This window comes from Lathyrus oleraceus, chromosome 5, assembly GCF_024323335.1.
Source record: "Lathyrus oleraceus cultivar Zhongwan6 chromosome 5, CAAS_Psat_ZW6_1.0, whole genome shotgun sequence".
In the NCBI taxonomy this organism is placed as follows: domain Eukaryota; kingdom Viridiplantae; phylum Streptophyta; class Magnoliopsida; order Fabales; family Fabaceae; genus Lathyrus; species Lathyrus oleraceus.
The window spans coordinates 171,567,286-171,575,044 of NC_066583.1; the positions used below are offsets into that span (position 1 = coordinate 171,567,286).

The window sequence follows — 7,759 nt, forward strand, 5'->3', positions numbered from 1 at the left end:
GATTGATCAGCGAGAATGCGCCCATCAGAGCTAACATAATCACGTCTCGGAGGAGAGGCCTCGACTGAGTTCTCGGGAAATGGTCACCAGAGTCGACGATTTCTAAAGGAATATCTGTCGTTATGGAACACCCATAGGACAAAATATATCCAAAAGAAACCTCGTTCGGGTATGGGTCTCATGAACGACTTAACGTAGCAACATGCCACGCAAGCCTCGTGACTATCCACTCTAACACCTGTGTATACGCTCAAGCCTGGGTAGTGGGCTTATCTCTCATAGAACATCCCATCCCAACAAACAACAAACCCATAGAACCCACAGATACAGCAAACATATGTACATGAATGCAATAAAGTAAAGCAGGTAAATGTTGAAAAATAAATAATTGTACAAAAGAATAAACACCCAACAAACAAAGAACTACAAAAGCTAGGAGGGACTCGCATAGGGAAACCGGGTCCCCAGCAGAGTCGCCAGCTGTCGCAACCTAAAAAAATAGAGATGCGAAAAAACAACCGGCGAGAAAAGAAATGACAGAAGAGTCGCCACCGTGCGTTATTTATCCCAAAGGAGGGAAAGGAAACGCTCGAAGAAAACCTGAAGAAAGTAAAGGAAAAGACAAGGTCTCGCAACCAAATCTTGGGTTCGGGAGTCGATTATGCGAAGGGAAGGTATTAGCACCCCTACGCATCCGCAGTACTCTACGGGATCCACTCTTGTTGTTCTTGTCTAAAGGGTGTGTGTTTATCTAAGGTACTATTTACTAAAAGAGGGTCAAAAGAATATGACTCGCATGGATGTCGCATCCACTGCATACGTATCTCATCTGAGTATGAGAATCAGAGTCTTCGTAGCTCGGCTACCTATGGGCTAAAGAGGAGTGTTCTTGCTAAGACATCGCATCTTCTGCCTACGTGTCTCATCTGGAATGAGAATCAGAGCAAAACGTAGTTCAGCTAACTACGGGAACAAGGGTCTCGATTGCGACTAGGGCAAGAGAAAGGGAAGGGTCTCGATCGCAACGAGGGCGAGATAAAAGAATCGCAACAAGGGCGAAAGCAAACAAGGATTAGTTGTTAGTTGTCAGTCAAAAACTCGGCAAGACATCACGTCTCATGCCTACGTGTCTCATCTGAACATGAGAATCAGAGTTGTCGTAGTTCGGCTAACTAGGGGTTAAGGATTGCCATCTGAACATGGACTTACAAAAAGGAGGACACTGGTTGTGTCAAAGGAAAGTGGGCAATGTGTTCACGTCCTAGCAGCAGGTGTCACAACTCGCTGAATCGAGTCTGAGGCAGTTACCTCTTTGCAATAGAACGGACTGACATGCCACAGGATCGGAGACACACGGAAGGTCTAAAAAATGGGGAAGCTCTGCCCTAGAGTTGTCATACAATGTGAACCTATGAGTTAGGATTTACAAATGGGAACATCTACCTAATGTTAGCATGCAAAGAAAGAGGGAATTCTACCTATGTTATCATACAAAAGAATGAAGGAATTCTACCTATGTTATCATACAAAAGAATGAAGGAATTCTACCTATGTTATCATACAAGGAAATAAGGGAATCCTACCTATGTTATCATACAAGGAAATAAGGTAATCCTACCTATGTTATCATACAAAGGGTTCTACCTAATGGGTGCTACCTAAACAGAACAAGAATCGACGAATGGAGCAAGAAGAGGAGTGGGGTAAAGGGTGGATGGCGATGCATGAAGCAATCGACTTACAGGTAGATGGCGATGCATGAAGCAATCGACTTACAAGAGAAATGGTGATGCATGAAGCAATCGACTTACAAAAGGATGGATGAATATATGTTGGTTCTGTTAAGTTTTAAAAATGATTACTCGACGTTGGATCGAGGTTTTGGTCTTGTTTTGAAATGGTTATCGGATGTTCGTTTTAATTCTTATATTAACAAATGAATAAAGAATGAAAGAATAAACATATACACTTCATGGGAGAGGGGTACATTTGTTATGAATGGGGGTTGTTCATGGCAATCAAACAATAAAAATAAAATGCCGCATACATCATACAAGTAGGCAACAGTCATTAATCAAGTCAGATAAAGAAGCAAACATGTATATGATCAAATCAAATAATCAAAGAATGATATAATGAAGCATTAGACAATGCATACGAAGTATAAACATGTTAAGAAATCAAACAATAGAAGCATGGATGAAAGAAACAAGTATAAAAAATGTCAGATGAATCAGACAGATGAAACTATGTACACAAAGGATCACTGAATAATTTAATCGAGAAATGATGTAAGGATCAAATAAAGTCGAGATGAAAGGCCTCTAATATGTGGCACATGAGATGAATAAGGGAGTATCAAAAGATCTCTTCAATTTCCCTAAGCAATCCCTAAGTCAAACATCAATCATAGAAAAGTCAACTGAAAAGTCAAGTCAACTTGAAAAAAATGGAATAAATAGTAAATTAATCAAGAAAATCATGAAAAATTAAACTAACTAAGGTGGGGTCAGGATATCATCATCCCCCAAAAAGATTTTAAAAATAATGTGAATTAGTGTATAAATTAATTGAAATAAAACAGAAGTCAAATGAAAAGTCAACCAAGCAAACTAGGTCAAAAATAAATCCAAAATAAAGTGAAAATGGGAAATAAAATTCCAAGAAATGGTCAGGTTGACCATGAGACATTAGTCAACCCTCATCCCAAAAAATCAGAATCTAAAAATAATTTTAAGTCATGAAAATAAAATTAATAAAAATAATTGTGTTAAAATGAACTATTTGAAACAAATAATTAAAATAAAATATTAACATTAAATAAAATATGAAAATAAAAATTAAATAAATAAAATAAAACATTAAGGAATGTGAAAAATATTTTTTGGTATTTTTATGAACAAATAAAATATTTTTATTAATTAAAAAGCAAAACAGAAAATAAAAATGAATTAAGAAAAGAAATGAAAATAAAATGAAACATTGTTGATGGGCCTGGAAGAAAGGGGGTGTGGGTAGCGTACTGGAGAAAGGCCCAGTCCAAGCGAAATGGAATTCCAGCGCATGACAGCAAAAAAATAAATGTACATTTAAATAAACTATGTGAACATGTGCATCGATTGGGCAAGGCTTCATTTAAACACTAAATGACAAAATAATACGCACGGCCAGGATTTCATGCAGTGTGCGGGATCGAGCGGTTTACAGGCTGACACGCATCATCTTCATGCAAAATAACCCTAGCTCCATGCAAATGAAAGAAAAACGTGGAAAAAACGCAGCAACCCTCTCGATCTTCCAACCAATATTTCTCACGCTATGGTTCACCAAACGAGATGATATAAAAAGCAAAGTTCTAGTATGGAACGAGTAGAACACAATGGTGCTTTGTTTCATGAAAAATAGTGACCTTAGCATGAAGAAAAATGAACAACAAGGGACCCTCATGAACATGGATATGGATAGTGAACAACATCACACATTCAAACTCAAGCTTAATGAACATGCCTCATGTTGAGGGCTTCAAAACCAAACATGGCATAGTATTAACATGGAAAATAAGCATGGAACAAGCATGGCATAAATGAAAAATAACATGAAGTATGGATGGTAAGCATGAAAGAAACAAGTGATGAACAAGTATGAATGAGCATGAGCAAGGCCATGGAAGAGAGTGAGTGAAATGTTTACCTAGTGGATGAAAGGTCCACTGCCCCTTGAAGATGGAGGGAGAATAATGTGTTGTTTTGATGCTTGTGCTTGAGAAACTTGTGAAATGGAAATGGAAGGAAAGAAACCTTATCCACTTGCCTTGCTCTTTCTTAGGTCGAAAATAGTAGCCACCACCACTTCAGATTAGGGTTTAGAAGTTTTAAATATGTAGGGTTAACGTGTTTTAAATGGGCTTGAAGTGTTTGGTTTTGATTCATGAACAAAGTGTGCAAAAGTGAGGTGTATGAGCAAACTCTAATTTTGTAAAAACTTAAGTGAGTGAAACAAAAGCAAATGGTCAAATGAGGTAAATAGTGTGTTGGTTGGTTTGTGCAGCATGGCATGGAAATAAGTCCAACAGGGTGACTTTGTAACCTTGTATCTTGATGAGTATGTAACCAAATGGCAAGGCAATGCAAACAGTAGGAAGAGGGCATGGAGCTTAACATCTTTCATGTTGAACACAAGTTTAAATGATGAGTGGAAAAAGGTGAAAAATGGCCATGAAATCGTGTCTCATCATCTGCAAAATGGTTGGGCCAGTTTGGCCTAAATGCTGCCTAAAAATTCAGTTCATGATGCCAACTTTAGATGAGTGCATCTCCCAAACCAATGATCCAAATGGGATGATTCCAAAAAGGTTTGAAATAGGAAATGGCAAGGTGCAATTGTTATGAAGAAAGTGTTTTCAAATGATGCCTTGAAATGCAAGAAAACTGACCCATAAGTCTTGACAAATCTTGAAGATTTTGGACTTAGAAAATTTTCTAAGTGTCTTAAAATAATGTCTCACTTTGACCAAGCATAACTTTCTCAATTCTAATCCAAATGAAACAAACTTTATATCTCTAGAAATCTTGGAACAAGAGGAACAACTTTCATGTTAGATAAATTTTCAAATGGAGCTTGCATCTTGATGGAAAATGGGCTTAAAGTGGGTGCAACAATCATGAAAACTTGCCCTAAATGGAAAGTCAACTATTTCCAAATTTAGTAACTTTTCCAACTCCTGATTAAATGATGAATCCATGATCCAACCTTGATCAAATTTCACATGTAGGCTCCCTTAGGCATGAATTTTGAGATTCCACTTTCAAAATGTCAGGAGTTGACTTTTCTGGCCCCACAGTTGACTTTTCCCAAACTGTCTGATTCCCGATTCCAGTGATAATTGAAGCACCTATGGCTCAAATAAAGAGCTGATTTTTTGTATGTAGACCCTTGTGGACATATGGAGGGCCATGGAAAAGAGTTTCACCCAAGGAATCAGAAATAAACCGATTTTATACCAAACCCTAGTTTAGGGCAAAAATGATTAAGAACTGATTGCACTGATTGTCGATGGATCTTTCTGAGATAATTATAGATCTTCTTAGGCCAAGATGCCTCTATAGTAATGACATGAATGTGCCCCCTTTACTTCCAACTAAACATTTCCTATTGAAAATAGCCATGAGACCCTAATTTCTGATTAAATGCAGATGCACACTCTGAGAGCTCTGAATCTTCCACTGGTGAACTGAGAACCATAATAAGACACTTGGACCCCCTTGAGACTTGTATATTTGGAGAATGAAGTTCAATTCTCAGTCTTTCTTTGTGTGGGCTCCTTCTGTTAAGGGGTGATCAATCAAACCCTGATTTCCCAAGTCACTAATGCAGTATGCAATGAGTATGACCTAGTATGATGCTAATGAGGTGAAACAATAATCCCATGCTTTCCATGAAAAAGTGAAGGGTAAATTTTGGGGTATTATAGGTTGTCCAAGGAATTGTCCTCCAGGTGTAGTTTGTGGGGCTTGGTTTTGTGCTACCTGTGAGATCTGGGTTTCAAGCATCTTATTGTGAGTAATTATCTTATCAACCTTAGTCCCTAATTGAATTATCAGTTTGTTTACGTGAATGTTCTAGTTTAGGAATTCTTTATTTTGCTGAGTCTGGCCTGATATAAAGCTCTCCATGATCTTCTCAAGGTTAGGCTTCTATGGCACAACTTGCATAGGTTGATTTTGTTTTTTGGGCTTGAAAACCTTGTGGTCTTTGAGGTGCATAGTTTTGGATAGGGTTATGGTTTTTATAGGAAAGATTCGGGTGATTTTTCCATCCAGGGTTGTAAGTATTTGAAAACGGGTTACCTTGGACGTAATTCACTTGGTCGGTGTTCAGGTCGTTCAAAAGGTTACATTATGCCGATTCGTGTCCTTTAGATCCACAAAGTTCACACTCTGTGTGGACTACCACTGCGGTGTTAGAGTTTGTAGAAATATGTTCGACCTTAAGGGCTAAAGCGTCCATTTTCGCTTGCATCATGTCCATAGAGATTATCTCATGTATTCCACCTTGGGTCTCCTTTTTCTCTATTGATGCTCGTTCAGTTCCCCATTGGTAATGGTTTTGCGCCATATCCTCAATTAGGTCACAAGCTTCAAGGTAAGGTTTGTTCATCAACGTGCCACCAGCGGCAGCGTCGATGCTCATCTTTGTGTTATAATGGAGTCAATTGTAGAAGGTATAAACGATCAACCATTGTTCTAGGTCATGGTGTGGACGGACTCTTAACAGCTCTTTGTATCTCTCCCAATCTTCAAAAAGTGTTTCTCCTTGGTTTTGAGTAAATCTAGTTATTTGGTTTCGAAGAACATCAGTCTTACTAGGGGGAAAATATCTAGCAAGGAATACTCTCCTAAGGTCTTCCCAGGTAGTTATTGAGTTAGCTGGAAGTGAATCTAACTATGAATGTGCTCTATCTCTGAGGGAGAAAGGAAATAATCTTAAACAAATCGCATCAGGTGAAGCACCGTTGGATTTAAAGGTGTCGGCCATTTGGATAAAGACTTTTAAATGTTAATTTGGGTTCTCAGTAGCGAGACCTGCGAATTGGTCATGTTGCACTAATTGTAGTAAAGATGGTTTTAGTTCGAAATTGTTGGCAGGAATGAGGGGGTTTACTTTACTAGAACTAGGTTCCTCGTCAGAGGGTTGGGAAAATTCCTTAAGAGGTCTCTGGTCGCGATTCTCAACCATAGCTTTCTTAATTCGGATGAGTAAGAGGCGTGTACGGGTGTAACGTTCGGGTTCCGCTAAAGGATCTACTAAATTTCCGATACTACAGGTTCTTCGCATTTACCGGCTAATAATGCCTTAGTCTAGATGGTGTAACAACAGGGTACAAAAGTTGACGAAGTTCGTCCCCGACAACGACGCCAAAAACTTGATCGCTTTATTCGCAAGTGCACGAATCACGTCAGAGTAATATAAAAGAATATCGATCCATAGAGACCAAATCGTCAATCTATCGATTACTATTGTTACGATGTTTATCTAAGGCGGTACAAATGAGATATTGATGTCACAAAATAACAGTAAATAAAGAAAATGATAAATACAATGCAGATAAAGATAGACTTGAATGTATTTCACGTCAGTTAAACGATGCTTCGATTGTCTGAATAGAATTACTTATGGGGCAATATTTTCTACTCTTGAAAAGAATCCATTTAACAGGAACTGTCACTTTTGCATGTTCAGAACCGAGTTTACCCTTAAATTAACGCCTTTTATTGTCACTTATAAAAGGTGCACAGAACGCTAAAGTAATAAACTTATTTTTAAGAAATAAGACTCGTAAACTTAGTTGAAAAGTGATTTTGGTTTGGAAAGTTTACCCAAGGAGTTTCCTGATTTTAAATCTATCAACGCGTCCGAAAACAGTTTCAAAAATCGTTTTTCCTTAAAGTGATAAAAGTTCCTAGTTACTAAGCCAGGGTGCTTTCGCACTCCTTGAGTAGTTAAAATTAACCAAGTTTGTTTTAGAAAACTCGAATTAAGAATCAAAACAGCCCTTAAAGCATTTCTACATATGCAATATGTGAAACATCTCTTTAACCGCGATCCTTACATTCTAACCTTTGAAAGATTTAGCCAGACATGGTAATACAAACAAACACAACGATATTGATCATGATGAAAAGTTGTTTAGAATGTAAGGCGTAAAGAACAAGTAAAGCGTGTAAAATAATTAAAACGAGCGATAAAGATAATGGTGAGA

The 7,759-nt window shown here is 37.9% G+C and overlaps 1 non-coding gene across 1 annotated transcript; it reads left to right on the forward strand.

The window, feature by feature from the left end:
• Positions 1 to 6,244: 6,244 nt before the first annotated feature.
• LOC127089526 (small nucleolar RNA R71) lies at positions 6,245 to 6,353 on the forward strand. The gene has a single exon (XR_007791108.1). It is a non-coding gene; the product is annotated as a small nucleolar RNA R71 (small nucleolar RNA).
• The last annotated feature ends 1,406 nt before the right edge of the window (positions 6,354 to 7,759 follow it).